General features: G+C 39.0%; 1 pseudogene; it reads left to right on the plus strand.

Annotated features, from left to right (window-relative positions):
* Positions 1–12,359: 12,359 nt before the first annotated feature.
* On the plus strand, positions 12,360–13,177 carry LOC129564020 (Y-box-binding protein 1 pseudogene; annotated as a pseudogene).
* Positions 13,178–15,890: the final 2,713 nt, after the last annotated feature.

A 15,890-nucleotide genomic window follows, 5' to 3' on the forward strand; every position in this document is an offset into this window, starting at 1 on the left:
CTGTTTGTTTAACCTGTATGATGACTACATCATGAGAAATGCCGGGCTGGGTTACAAGCTAGAATCAAGATAGGTGGGAGAAACATCAACAACCTCAGATATGCATATACTACCATTCTAATGGCAAAAAAGTGAAGAGGAACTAAAGAGCCTCTTGAAGAGGGTGAAGGAGGAAAGTGAAAGAGCTAGCTTAAAACTAAATATTGAAAAAAAAAAAAAACCAAGATCATGGCATCTGGCCCCATTACTTCATGGCAAACAGAGAGGGAAAAGGTAGAAGTAGTGATAGATTTCCTCTTATTGGGCTCTAAAATCACTGCAGATGATGACTGCAGTCATGAAATCACAAGACAATTGTTTCTTGGCAGGAAAGCTATTACAAACGTAGACAATATGTTGAAAAGCAGAGACATTACTCTCCCAACAAAAGCCTCTATAGTCAAGGCTCTGGTCTTCCCAGTGGTCACATACAGTTGTGAGAGCTGGACTGTAAAGAAAGCATAGCATTGAAGAACTGATGCCTTCAAACTGTGGTGCTGAAGAAGACTCCTGAGAGTCCCTTGGACAGCTAGGAGATCAAACCAGTCAATCTTAAGGGAAATCAACCCTGAATACTTGTTGGAAGGACTGATGTTGAAGCTGAAACTCCAGTGTTTTGGTCATCTAATGCGAACAGCTGACTCATTGGAAAAGTCCCTGATGCTGGGAAAGATTGAGGGCAGAAGAAGAAGAGGGCATCAGAGGATGATATGGCTGGATGGCATCACTGATGCAAAGGACATGAACTTGGGAAAACTTCAGGAGATGCAGTGGGACAGAGAAGCCTCTGTTGCAGCCCATGGGGTCACAAAGAGTTGGACATGACTGGGCAACAGAAAAACAACAACATAAATAAATAAAATTTAAAAATAATCATACATTTTGATTACAAAAATGGATGCAGTTTGAATGGTAATAAACAATTTTTAAAATTAATTAATTTGGCTGTGTTGGGTCTTCATTGCTGTATGGGCTATTTTCTAGTTGCAGAAAGCAGGGACTACTCTATTGAGGTGGTTTCTCTTATTGTGGAGAACAGGCTCTAGGGTGCCTAGGCTTCAGTAGTTGCAGCTCCTGGGCACTAAGAGCACAGACTCAGTAGTTGTGGTACACAAGCTCAGTTGCTTCTTGGCATGTGGGATCCTTCCAGATCAGGGAAGGAACCCTTGTCTCCTGTATTGCAGGCAGATTCTTTAGCACTGTGATAATTGTTTTATAACAACAAAACTTTCTATGTTGATTTTACTTTCTATTCTAATTCTGCATGCCTCTGGTATATCGTCATGGTGATTCTGTCTTCAATCTACCACCTCATTGCAATTTCAATACATTGTGTTTCTTTCGGTTTTATGGGCAGTCTTCCAATTGTAGTAAGATTTTGGAACTTGTGGATCTTTTCTTTTTCCCCATTGCCTTAGATTCAGGTGAATTACTTGAGAATTTTAATTTGCTGGAAATCTGACCGCCGTACCAGTGAAGACAGTTTTTCTATGAGGCTCAGAAATTTTTATACAAGTTTAAGAATGAGGTAAGCCATGGAGATCAAGATGATCAGCCTTTCCTTTTGAAAGCAACTCCTTATGTCTGATTTTTACCTTGTTTCCAAAGGGACAATTTAGTTTAATCCAAGATTACATAGACCTGGAAAGAATTACCAGAACATTGTAGCTGGTGTTTCACTGGTTTGCTTAATTTGTATGGCTTATTTTGTTGTTTCCACTGTTTCCTATACTGTCTTTTGAGAAATACATGTTCAAAGTCCATACTACATTTCAAAAAGACTACTGATTAATCAGTTTTCTCATTTCCAGGAAAATAGGATTATATTATATGATGTCTAAAGTCTTTTGCAATTCTAAAGATCTATAATGATTATAGTTTGACAGATACAGTTTTCATTTACCATTCAATGTATTCTATCATTACTTCTATAAGTCATCCAATCTTTCAGTTAATTCACTTCACAGAAAGAAATGTGTGGAAAAGAGGCACAGTTGACTGGATTTTTCAATTTTCACTTTTCAACAGGTTGTATTTCTATCATGCTGACACAGTAAAAAGAAAAGTAAGTAAAAATAATTATGTTAGGTGAAATAGAATGGGTTATAGAAATTGCATATATTATATATAATATAGAAATTATATAAATTATACAATAAATTTAGAAATTATAAAATATAACACAGAATAAAATTTATAGTAATAGAGAAATATCTAACATATAATACAGAATATAAATAATATATATTAGTGTGTTAGTCGCTCAGCTGTGTTTGACTCTTTGTGACCCCATGAACTGTAGCCCTCCAGGATCCTCTGTCCATGGAATTCTCCAGGTAAGAATACTGGAGTGGGTTGCCATTTCCTTCTCCAGGGGATCTTCCCAACCCAGGGATCGAACCTGTGTCTCCTGCATTGCAGGCAGATTTTTTACCATCTGAGTCACTGGGGAAACCCTAATACATAATATGAAATTGCACATTAAATATAATATAAAGCATTATTTATGTATGAAAGTGAAAGTCGCTCAGTCACATCCCACTCTTTGTGACCCCACGGACTATAAAGTCCATGGAATCCTCCATGCCAGAATACTGGAGTGGGTAGCCTTTCCCTTCTCCAAGGGATCGTCCCAATCCAGGGATCAAACCTAGGTCTCCCGCATTGCAGGCGGATTCTTTACCAGCTTAGCCACAAGGGAAGCCCAAGAATACTGGGGTGGGTAGCCTATCCTTTCTCAGGGGATCTTCCCTATCCAGGAATTGAACTGGGATCTCCTGCACTGCAGGCACATTCTTTATCAACTGAGCTATCAGGGAAGCCCTATTTATGTATAATTATTTTATATAACACATAATACATAACTCAGTCTTTCTTCAAACTTTGATAATACTATTAATGCAAATGAAGTATGTACCAAGGGAAGACAAATTAGAAAATATAGATAAGCAAAGGTAACAGAGTAAACTGCAAGAGAGTTCCAGAAAAATATCTATTTCTGCTTCATTGACTATGCCAAAGTCTTTGACTGTGTGGATCACAATAAACTGTGGAACATTCTGAAAGAGATGGGAATACCAGACCACCTGACCTTCCTCTTGAGAAACCTGTATGCAGGTCAGGAAGCAACAGTTAGAACTGGACATGGAACAACAGACTGGTTCCAAATATAAAAAGGAATATGTCAAGGTTGTATAGTGTCACCCTGCTAATTTAACTTAGATGCAGAGTACATCATGAGGACCGCTGGGCTGGAAGAAGCACAAGCTGGAATCAAGATTGGCGGGAGAAATATCAATAACCTCATATATGCAGATGACACCACCCTTATGGCAGAAAGTGAAGAGGAACTCAAATGCCTCTTGATGAAAGTGAAAGAGGGGAGTGAAAACGTTGGCTTTAAGCTCAACATTCAGAAAACAAAGATCATGGCATCTGGTCCCATCACTTCATGGGAAATAGATGGGGATACAGTGGAAACAGTGTCAGACTTTATTTTTTTAGGATCCAAAATCACTGTGGATGCTGATTGCAGCCATGAAATTAAAAGACGCTTACTCCTTGGAAGGAAAGTTATTACCAACCTAGATAGTATATTAAAAAGCAAAGACATTACTTTGCCAACAAAGGTCCATCTAGTCAAGGCTATGATTTTTCCCGTGGTCATGTATGGATGTGAGAGTTGGACTGTGAAGAAGGCTGATTGCCAAAGAATTGATGCTTTTGAACTGTCGTGCTGCAGAAGACTCTTAAGAGTCCCTTGGACTGCAAGGAGATCCAACCAGTCCATTCTAAAGGAGATCAATCCTGGGTGTTCATTGGAAGGACTGATGCTAAAGCTGAAACTCCAATACTTTGGCCACCTCATGCAACCAGTTGACTCACTGGAAAAGACTCTGATGCTGGGAAGGATTGGGGGCAGAAGGAGAAGGGGATGACAGAGAATGAGATGGCTGGATGGCATCATCGACTCGATGGACATGAGTTTGAGTGAACTCCGGGAGTTGGTGATGGACAGGGAGGCCTGGCGTGCTGTGATTCATGGGGTCGCAAAGAGTCGGACAAGACTGAGCGACTGAACTGAACTGAACAGAATAAACTAAATAGGAAAAATCTATTTTAATTCCAGTATCTAGGAATATAATTACTATTGTTTTGTGGTGTATTTTCTCTAATTCTTCTCTCTCTTTTACTTCCCACCTCTGGTGTAGTACACATGTAATTTTGTATCCTGGTCAATTTTCTCAGTATCATATTATATTTTTTCATATCAATAAAATTAGGTGTTATTTTTATATCTTCTCCATTACAATTTTTTAATTTGAAGTATCAGTATATAACATCTTCTACTTTTGATATTTTAGTTTGCCTAATTTTTTCAAGTGAATACAGCTGTAATGCATATTTTGAGAGAGCTGAAAAAGTTATTCTGACATGTATCTCCTGGCTTTAAAGCACTGCTTTAGTCTATAAAGTACCTATTGAAGTAAAAAAAAAAAAAAAATGAAGTAAACATACAGATGCAGTTATAGAAACTATATGTATGTTTTCTAAATCACTATTTATCCTAAGATACTTGACTGAATAATTTTTTTTTCATTCCAATTTGGAATGTCCTATTTATCATATACTAAATAATTAACTTCTCTTTGTCCTTCTATAATTGCTGTTTTGTCCAATTAATCTGTATGCTCATACTTGCAGTAGTATCACACAATTTTTAATATAGCTTTATGCCAACTGATTTTACATTGTGCAGGCAATTGCTATAATTGTTGGTGTACATATTGTAGCAGGAAAAATCAACGATGATCAACAGTTCGTACATATGATATGTGAGTCAAGACTTGCAATGTCCTGACAGATGCACTGATCACTAGCAAATCCATTGACTTTAATTCATATTGATGTGACGTTTTCACTGATGGTCTTTCTTTACACTGTTGTGTTAGTTGGGCTGCTGCTCTCAATTAAGAATGACAAGCAAGAGTGTCCCTAGATGTAGAAATGCAGTTCTCTGGAGATAACTCCGATGGAGAATTAAAACCCAGTGAGTCAAGAACATTGATTTTTACTGACTAGTCAATCCAAGGGTAATTTGAGAAAATATAACTCTTTAAATATTTCCTTATGAGGAACTTCCCTGTTTGGGGAATATAATAAATTTTAAGAGTAATGTTTAGTTTGGTGCAAAAGTATGGCATTCAAAGACACTTTGTCATTTATTCAGTCATAATAGAACATAGGAAAATGGATAATAAAAACAGAGGAATAATATGATGATTCCATTACTCCATTATAGAAAAAGATACAGCGATTAAATAATTGAATTTTTTGTTTGTTTCTTGAATGTGATCAAACAAGCACAAAACTTAATAAGAAGGGATCTTAACATCTTTATCCATAAAGGTAAACCAGAACTATACTGTGACTTCAGTTTTTTCACTAAAGAAATCAAGTCCTGAACCTAATTACAGCTTATATATTTGGCTTTAAAATGAACTTTTCATCCCTTGGGATCCAGCAAAATGTGTTCAATGACAAAAAAGAGAGCCAAAGAAAGAATAATAAGGGGAAAATATAAGAGACATTATATTTGTCCTTGAAAAACTGGAGAAATACACGTAATGAGCTAGCTTTTACTAGACAGTTTTACATTGATTTTCTTAAATATAAAATGGTCTGTCATAAACCACTTTAGGTTTGAAACCCTATCACTAATGCTTCACTTTAGCGTGGAGGATTTCTCAGTTCTTACTGCTTATTGGGGATTTGATAATAGGCCAAATTTATTCAAAAAGTAAACTGATCAACAATATCATTAGACAAAGTATACAAATGGGTAGAATTTAGACCAACTATACAAATTATGGGCATGCTTTTTTTGAAAAAAACAAAACATTAAAATTATAATATTAAGGTAACTAACCATGTATGAGTTCATGAAGTCATGCATAATACTTCTCATTATACATAGTTGAATTCAAAAAAATATTATTTTTGAAAGATTGGTTTGGAGCCTTGTCTGAAGAACTTCCCTATGGTTCAGCTGGTAAAGAATCTGCCTGCAATCCAGGAGACCTGGGTTCGATCCCTGGGTTGGGAAGATCCCCTGGAGAAGGGAAATGCTACCCACCCAGAATTCTGGCCTGGAGAATTCCTGTGTAGTCAATGGGGTAGTAAAGAGTCAGATACGACTGAGCCACTTTCACATTCATTTTCACTTCTGAAGAACTTCAGTTGTTAAGTACCTCATTTTTGTTATAGGCCAGGTTTTTACTGTCATTCTCAGCATATCAATAGTGACACTATTGGCTAGGAATGTTTGATGTACTTATGGGATCCCCCACAGATATCTTCCCAACCAAAGTCAGTGTTGTGGCTGGACAGGCTCTTGCAGTTCTTGTTTTGATTACAAGATGCACATCGGGAAAAAAAAAAACCATCAAGGAACTTTTGGAGGAAAAGATATGTATTACTCAAACATAGGTCTTGGAAGGTACATGACACACTCAAGGGCCACATAGCAAAGTCATGAGGAAAGAGAGAGAAAGCATGCCAACCTGGAGATCTGCCTTTATTGGTTGTCCTAAAGAGGGATGACTAAGACTTCACAGGTTCATTCTTTATTGGAGAATTTAAGCATCAGTTTAATTCAGTTCAGTTCACTCACTCAGTCGTGTCTGACTCTTTTCGAACCCATGAATCACAGCACGTCAGGGCTCCCTGTCCATCACCAACTTCCGGAGTTCACTCAAACTCACCTCCATCGAGTCGGTGATGCCATCCAGCCATCTCATTCTCTGTCGTCCCCTGCTCCTCCTGCCCCTAATCCTTCCCAGCATCAGAGTCTTTTCCAGTGAGTTAACTTGTTGCATGAGGTGGCCAAAGTATTGGAGTTTCAGCTTCAGCATCAGTCCTTCCAATGAACACCCAGGACTGATCTCCTTTAGAATGGACTGGTTGGATCTCCTTGCAGTACAAGGGACTCTCAAGAGTCTTCTCCAGCACCACAGTTCAAAAGCATCAATTCTTCGGCGACCAACTTTCTTCACAGTCCAACTCTCACATCCATACATGACCACGGGAAAAATCATAGCCTTGACTAGATGGACCTTTGTTGGCAAAGTAATGTCTCTGCCTTTTAATATACTATCTAGGTTGGTCATAACTTTCCTTCCAAGGAGTAAGCGTCTTTTAATTTCATGGCTGCAATCAGCATCTGCAGTGATTTTGGAGCCCCCCAAAATAAAGTCTGACACTGTTTCCACTGTATCCCCATCTATTTCCCATGAAGTCATAGGACCAGATGCCATGATCTTTGTTTTCCGAATATTGAGCTTCAAGCCAACTTTTTCACTCTCCTCTTTCACTTTCATCAAGAGGTTTTTGAGTTCCTCTTCACTTTCTGCCATAAGGGTGGTGTCATCTGCATTTCTGAGGTTATTGATATTTCTCCCAGCAATCTTGATTACAGCTTGTGCTTCTTCCAGCCCAGCGTTCCTCATGATGTACTCTGCATATAAGTTAAATAAGCAGGGTGACAATATACAACCTTGACATACTCCTTTTCCTATTTGGAACCAGTCTGTTGTTCCATGTCCAGTTCTAACTGTTGCTTCCTGACCTGCATACAGGTTTCTCAAGAGGCAGGTCAGGTGGTCTGGTATTCCCATCTCTTTTAGAATGTTCCACATTCAAGTTTATTGTGATCCACACAGTCAAAGGCTTTGGCATAGTCAATGAAGCAGAAATAGATGTTTTTCTGGAACTCTCTTGCTTTCTCCATGATCCAGCGGATGTTGGCAATTTGATCTCTGGTGTCTCTGCCTTTTCTAAAACCAGCTTGAACATCTGGAAGTTCACGGTTCACATATTGCTGAAGCCTGGCTTGGAGAATTTAAGCATAAGGGTGGGAACTTGAGCATGGGAAGGAAAAAGAGAGGTCACTCTCAGTAAACCTAGGTTACTCAGGGTTTTCTAAAAGGAAAACCTCATGGTGTGGCAGCCTGATTTTTCATTTAGTTGAGCTATGTCATATAGCTGACAATATGTTTGAGATGGATGTCTTTGAAATTGATGCTTTGGCAATCAAAAACTTAATATCAGACACTTATATTACAATCAATAATTTTAAAAGTTTAATGTCAAGCGCTTACACTCCAGCAGTTATGTCAATTACACAGCATCATCTTTGCAAAATTGACATTAAGGACAAGAAAAAGGAAGGATATTGGTATTTTCAGAACACCTATTATTCTCCCCTCCATTCCATAATTCCTATTATCACTGGAATTCTAAATTCAACTTTGATCATGTTTTCCACTGAGAACTGTCTTTTGTTGGCTTCTGATTGTCTAGAGTATAAAATTCAAACTCACCCTGATAGCATAAAATTTATACTCCAATATCATGTAATATTTTTGATTACCTAATAATGCTTTTATTTTGATGCATTATTTTCTAGTTGTCCTGTATATCCAAAATGTCCTTCTTCCTTGTTAGCCTTGATTGAATTCAAATTAGGGACAGACAGCATTTCTATTCAAATGTCAAGGTTTATTTAACTCTTGATGCAGAAAGAAACCCTTTGGTTATGCTATCGTAGTTTGCTATTTTTTAATACTTCTGTGTTGAGTTCAACATAAGCTAAACGCATTATAATTTGCTATGACTATGCTTATCCTTGTCACTTGGATTGTGTGTGCATTGGGAAATGGACCACACTACATTCATCTTTGTAACTCTGCAAACAAATATAGATTTTGTACATAAAAGAAATTATGTTTTTTAAGTAGATGGTAAAGTTTATAATGCAATCAATTCTTACAGTATGACAGGTTATAGTGTGGAATAAAATAAGACAATCTTTTACCTAATCCAAGTGTCCTTATAACAAAAGAAGTTTTAGTTGCCAAACCAAGGATTATAATTTCTAATATAATATTATAAAGCATAAAGTATGTTATACAATATTCTTATAACACCAGGACATAGCACAATGTTAAGAAGATAGCACAGACATATCTTGTTTTAATATACTTTGCTTTGTCGCTCTTCATAGATAGTGCTTTTTACATAATGAATGTTTGTGGCAACCCTTCCTCAAGTAAGTGTACAGGCACCATTTTTCCAACAGCATTATTATTTTTATTAAGGTAAAGTTAATTTACAACATTGTGTTAGTTTTCAAGTATACAGCTAAGTGATTCAATTATACATATACCTTTTATTATACATATTCGTTTTCAGAATCTTTTTCGTTATAGGTTATTATGTAAAACTGAGCATAGGTCCCTGTGCTATACAGTAGTTCCTTCTTGGTTATCTAATTTATATATAGTAGTGTGTATATATTAATCCCAAACTCCTAATTTATCCTTCCTCCTCAGCATTACTTTATAATTAAGGTATATAATTTTTTTACACATAATTTGGATAAGTTGTAAGTTTTAAGCTATTGGATACTTAATAGTACAATATGAACATAATTTTTATATGCACAGGAAAGCCAAAAAATTTGTTTGACTTACTTTACTATATTATTTCCTTTCTTACAGTGGTCTGAAACTAAACCTATAATATCTCAGATGCATGCCTGTAGATGATCAATGAATAGCTGTAATTTACATGTGCCCTAACATAAGCTGTGAAAGTATTAGCCAGTCATGTCTGACTCTTTGTGACCCCACGGACAGCAGCCCATTAGGCTTCTCTGTCCATAGAATTCTCCAGGCAAGAATCCTGGAATGGGTAGCCATTCCCTTCTTTAGAGGATCTTCCAGACCCAGACATCGAACCCGTGTTTCCTGTGGCTCCTGCAATGCATGAAGATACTTTACCTCTAAACCACCAGGGAAGCCCCAATGTAAGCTGATATAAGGGTAAAAATGCACTTTAAAAACAGTAAAAGCACATAGACTTGCTGAATTGAAGAATTCACCTAAGAAAATGTAATTGGATTAGTTATGTTTGCTAAAAGTAGTTATTTCCTCAAGCATTATAATACTGAGACTATATCAACATGATATGGGATATAAAAATCATTCTAGGTATTTCTTCTGAAAATGGATTTAATACAAGGAATTAAGTGCTTAAAACCATTGCTAGACTTCAAAGTCAGTTTCAGAGCACCATCATCTTTCAGATTTACTAAAGCAAATTTTCATACTGTTCATGGGGTTCTCAAGGCAAGAATACTGAAGTGGTTTGCCATTGCCTTCTCCAGTGAGCCAAGTTTTGTCAGACTGTGAGGGTCCAGGAGTCTCTGGCAGAGGCACTTACCTCACATGCTAGCAAAGTAATGCTCAAAATTCTCCAAGCTAGGCTTCAACAGTACATGAACTTCCAGATGTTCAAGCTGGATTTAGAAAAGGCAGAGGAACCAGAGATCAAGTTGCCAACATCCGTTGGATCATAGAAAAAGCAAGAGAGTTCAAAAAAACATCTACTTATGCTTCATTGACTATGTCAAAGCCTTTGACTATGTGGATCACAACAAACTGTGGAAAACTCTTAAAGAGATGGGAATACCAGACCACCTGACCTGCCTCCTGAGAAATCTGTATGTAAGTCAAGAAGCAACAGTTAGAACTGGACATGGAACAACAGACTGGTTCCAAATAGAGAAAGGAATACACCAAGGTTGTATACTGTCACCCTGATTACTTAACTTATATGCAGAGTATATCATGCGAAATGCCAGGCTGAATGAAGCACAAGCTGGAATCAAGATTGCCAGGAGAAATATCAATAACCTCAGATATAAAGATGTCACCACCTTTATGGCAGAAAGCAAAAAAGAACTAAAGAACATCTTGATGAAAGTGAAAGAGGAAAAGTGATAAACTTGGCTTAAAACTCAACATTCAGAAAGCAAAGATCATGGCATCCAGTCCTATCACTTCATGGCAAAATAAATGGGGAAACAATGGAAACAGTGAGAGACTTTATTTTCTTGGGCTCCAAAATCACTGCAGATGGTGACTGAAGCCATGACATTAAAACACACTAGCTCCTTGGAAGAAAAGTTATGACCAACCTAGACTAGCATATTAAAAAGCGGAGACATTACTTTGCCAATGAAGGTCTGTCTAGTCAAAGCTATGGTTTTACCAGTAGTCATCAGAGAAGGCAATGGCACCCCACTCCAGTACTCTTGCCTGGAAAATCCCATGGGCGGAGGAGTCTGGTAGGCTTTAGTCAATGGGGTCACTAAGAGTCAGACATGACTGAGCAACTTCACTTTCACTTTTCACTTTCATGCATTGGAGAAGGAAATGGCAACCCACTCCAGTGGTCTTGCCTGGAGAATCCCAGGGACGGGGGAGCCTGGTGGTCTGCCGTATATGGAATTGCAGAGTTGGACATGACTGAAGTGACTTAGCAGCAGCAGCATGTATGAATGTGAGAACTGGACCATAAAGTTACTGATGCTTTTGAAATGTGCTGTTAGAGAAGACTCTTGAGAGTCCCTTGGACTGCAAGGAGATCCAATCAGTCCATCCTGAAAGGAATCAGTCCTGAATATTCATTGGAAGGACTGATGCTGAAGCTCAAACTCCAATAACGTGGCCACCTCATGGGAAGAGCTGACTCACTGGAAAGACCCTGATGCTGGGAAAGATTGAAGGGGAGAGGAGAATGGGATGGCAGGAGATGAGACAGTTTGATTGCATCACCAACTCGATGGGCATGAGTTTGAGCAAGCTTTTGGAGTTGGTGATGGACAGGGAAGCCTGGCATGCTGCAGTCCATGGGGTCGCAAAGAGTCGGACATGACTGAGTGTCTGAACTGAACTGAAAATAAATTTGGTAAGGACAGTGTAGGAAACAACTGAAAATGTCATACTTCCCCTGGAGCTCTGACATTTGTGACTTACAAGGAGGAAAGAACTCTTGCTGACTGTTACAATTAGTCATGTCTGGTGAATGCAATATCAACAATCACTGCCTATTGCAGTAAAGACAAACAACTTCTATTACTCTTCTGCTCTCTAAGTCTATTTCTGGTGCAGCTCATTGGCAGAATCTAAATTATATCTAGAACCTTCATGGCAAAGATGTTAAAATGGCTCATTAGGGCAAACAGCGAGTCCTTGAATGACAGTGTAGTGACAACTGTTTCACTTAAATTTGAAGAGAACAACTCCAGAAAGTCCTGAATAGCCCACATTGCTGCCTTGTTACCATCACAACCCGGGAGGAACCCCAGCTGCCACAGTTGGTCCTAGTCATCACTGCAACCATGAATAGTGAGAGGCTGACCCAACAGCTGCCCGCCACCCTGCCCTCAGACCAGAGAACACAAAGCATGTCAAATGGGCAGTGATGCAAGAAGCAGTGGCCTGGGCAGGCTCATATATCAGTGGCGACAAGGTCATCACAATAAAGTTTCAGGGGGAACTGTAAAATGGTTCAATGTAAGAAACAGATACGGTTTCATCAACAGGAATGCCACCAAGGAAAATGTATCAATATTTGTACAGCAGACCCCATAAAGAAATTATTCTTTATTAAAGCCCCAGGAAGTACCTTGACAGAATAGGAGATGGAAAGAGCGTGGAATCTGATGTTGTTGAAGGAGAAATGTTTGTGGAAGCAGCAGATGTTATAGGTCCTGGTGGAGTTCCATCACCAGGCAGTAAATATAGCAGACCATAACCATTAGGGAAGCTATCCATGTCCACCCAGTTACCAGCAGAATTAGCAGAACAGTGAGAAGGAGGAAGAGAATGAGAGATCAGAGAATGCTCCTGAATGCCAGGCCCTATGTCAAGCTAAGTTTCCCACTTTAGTACGTATGGAGACCCTATGGACAATGACCAGCATTCCAACCATCCTGTGCAGGAAGAAGTGATGGAGGGTGCTGACAACCAGGGTTCAAGACAACAATATAGACCAGTGAGACAGAATAACTATGTGGTTATACCTAGATCACAATTCTACAGGGGTCCTCCTCGCCAAACACAGCCCAGAGAGGACAGCAATGAAGAAAATCAAGATGAGACCCAAGGTCAGCAGCCACCTCAACTTTGGTACTATCACAACCTCAGTTACTGATACAGATGCTCAACCAGGAGATGGGAAAGAAACAAAAGTAGCCAATCCATAAGCTAAGAATCTGTCTGCTTTCTAGACTGAGCAGGACGGAGCCGAGTCAATGACAGTTTATCATCTCTACCATCCTTTCGTTTAGTCATTCAACAAGAAGGAATTAACATGAAATTCAGCAACTAGAAATGAACAAAATATTGGAACAGAGGATCATAAGTTCTTGCTTTTTGTCCGTTGATAAGATAACTAGAACTGTCTGCATTATCTATTCAGCATGGAGTTTTTATTATTTTTAGATAAAGACATCTCTGTTAGATAAAGCCCCAGAGACGCTTCCCGTGCCAACCTGTGGGCAGGCTTCCTTGCTGGCCAGGACTTCTTGGGTTCGGGCCGGTCGATATCTGCCTGAGAAAGTGCGCCAGTTGTACTCCCAGAAAACCGAGCGGCAGGGACCGGGAAGGCGATAAGTTGCAGCAACCGCGCTCGCCAAACGCCTGGTCACCTGAGCTGCTCGGACCAGGGAAGTGCATGCAACCCAGTGCTAGCCGCAGACAGCTCTCAGCAGAACAACCTAGAGCCTAAGCAGCATAAACAGGGAAAGCACACACACCTCGAGTGAGAGCATTCCCAGTGTAGCCGAGACACTGAGAGCATTCCCCACAGACGCCAGGGATATTTGTTAGCTGTGTTCCTCCCTCCCCACAGCAGGACTGAATAGGAGAGCCAGGAAAAAAAAAAAGTGTCCACCACCGCATCCTGGTGTCAGGACGGGAATTAGACACTGAGGAGACCAAAAAACAGAAGAGCTTTTTCAACAGAAGGAACTGCCTTGGAAGTAACAGAGGGAGAAGCCTTGAGCCTACTGCAAGAATAAGACTGAAAACAGAGGCAGAGGCTTAAGTCCAAATCCTGAGAACACCAGAGATTTTCTGTTCCAGAGAACATTAACTGATAGGTACTCATCAAATGCCTCCATACATACACTGAAACCAGGCACCACCCAAGGGTCAACAAGTTTCAGTGAAAGACATACTACACAAAATATCCAGCAACAGAGGAGAATAGCACTGAGCTTCAATATACAGGCTGCCCAAAGCCACTCAAAACCCACTGATATCTCAAACTCATTACTGGACAATTCATTGCACTCGAGAGAAGAAATCCAGCTCCACCCACCAGAACATCAACACAAGCTTCCCTAACCAGGGAACCTTGACAAGTCACCCATCCAACCCCAAACACAACGAGGTAACTACATAATAAAGAGAACTCCACAAACTGCCAGAAGACGGAAAGGCCACCCCAAGCACAGCAGTATAAGCAAGATGAAGAGGCAGAGAAATACCCAGCAAGTAAGGAACAGGATAAATGCCCACCAACACAAACAAAAGAGGAGGATATAGGGAACCTACCCGATAAAGAATTTCGAATTTTAATGGTGAAAATGATTCAAAGTCTGGAAAGCAAAATGGAGTTACAGATAAATAAACTGGAGAAAAGGATTGAGAAGATGCAAGAAATGTTTAATAAGGAATTAGAGGAAATAAAAAGAGTCAATATACAATGAATAATGAAATAGATGAGATCAGAAACACTCTCGAGGGAACAAACAGTAGAATAACGGAGGCAGAAGACAGGATAAGTGAGCTAGAAGATAGAATTGTAGAAATAAATGAAACAGAGATGAAAAAAGAAAAACGAATTGAGAGAAATGAGGACAATATTAGAGATATATGGGACAATATTAAACATCCCAACATTCGAATCATAGGAGTCCCAGAAGAAGAAGACAAAAAGAAAGAACATGAGAGAATACTTGAGGAGATAATAGTTGAAAATTTCTGTAAAATGGGGAAGGAAATAATCACCCAAGTCCAAAAAACACAGAGAGTCCCTAATAGGACAAACCCAAGGCAAAATACTCCAAGGCACATATTAATCAAATTAACAAAGATCAAACACAAAGAACAAATATTAACAGCAGCAAGGGAAAAGCAACAAATAACACACAAGGGGATCCCCATAAGGATAACAGCTGATCTTTCAACAGAAACTCTTCAGGCCAGGAGAGAATGGCAAGACATACTTAAAGTGATGAAAGAAAGTAAACTACAGCCCAGATTACTATACCCAGCAAGGATCTCATTCAAATATGAAGGAGAAATCAAAAGCTTTACAGACAAGCAAAAGCTGAGAGAATTCAGCATCACCAAACCAGCTCACCAACAAATACTAAAGGATCTTCTCTAGACAGGAAACACAGAAAGGATATATAAACTCGAACCCAAAACAATAAAGAAAATGGCAATGGGATCATACTTATCAATAATCACCTTAAACGTAAATGGGTTGAATGCCCCAACCAAAAGACAAAGGCTGGCTGAATGGATACAAAAACAAGACCCCCATATATGTTGTCTACAAGAGACCCACCTCAAAACGAGGGACACATACAGACTGAAAGTGAACGGCTGGAAAAAGATCCCACGCAAATAGAGACCAAAAGAAAGCAAGAGTAGCAATACTCATATCAGATAAAATAGATTTTAAAACAAAGGCTGTGAAAAGAGACAAAGAAGGATCCATTGATCAAAGGATCAATCCAAGAAGAAGATATAAAAATCACAAATATTTATGCACCCAATATAGAAGCACCGCAATATGTAAGACAATTACTAACAAGTATGAAAGGGGAAAATAACAGTAACACAATAATAGTGGGAGACTTTAATACCCCACTCACACCTATGGATAGATCAACTAAACAGAAAATTAACAAGGAAACACAAACTTTA

The sequence above is a fragment of the Moschus berezovskii genome, chromosome X (genome assembly GCF_049115385.1).
Source record: "Moschus berezovskii isolate FMDL1 chromosome X, NW_MosBer_1.0, whole genome shotgun sequence".
In the NCBI taxonomy this organism is placed as follows: Eukaryota; Metazoa; Chordata; class Mammalia; order Artiodactyla; family Moschidae; genus Moschus; species Moschus berezovskii.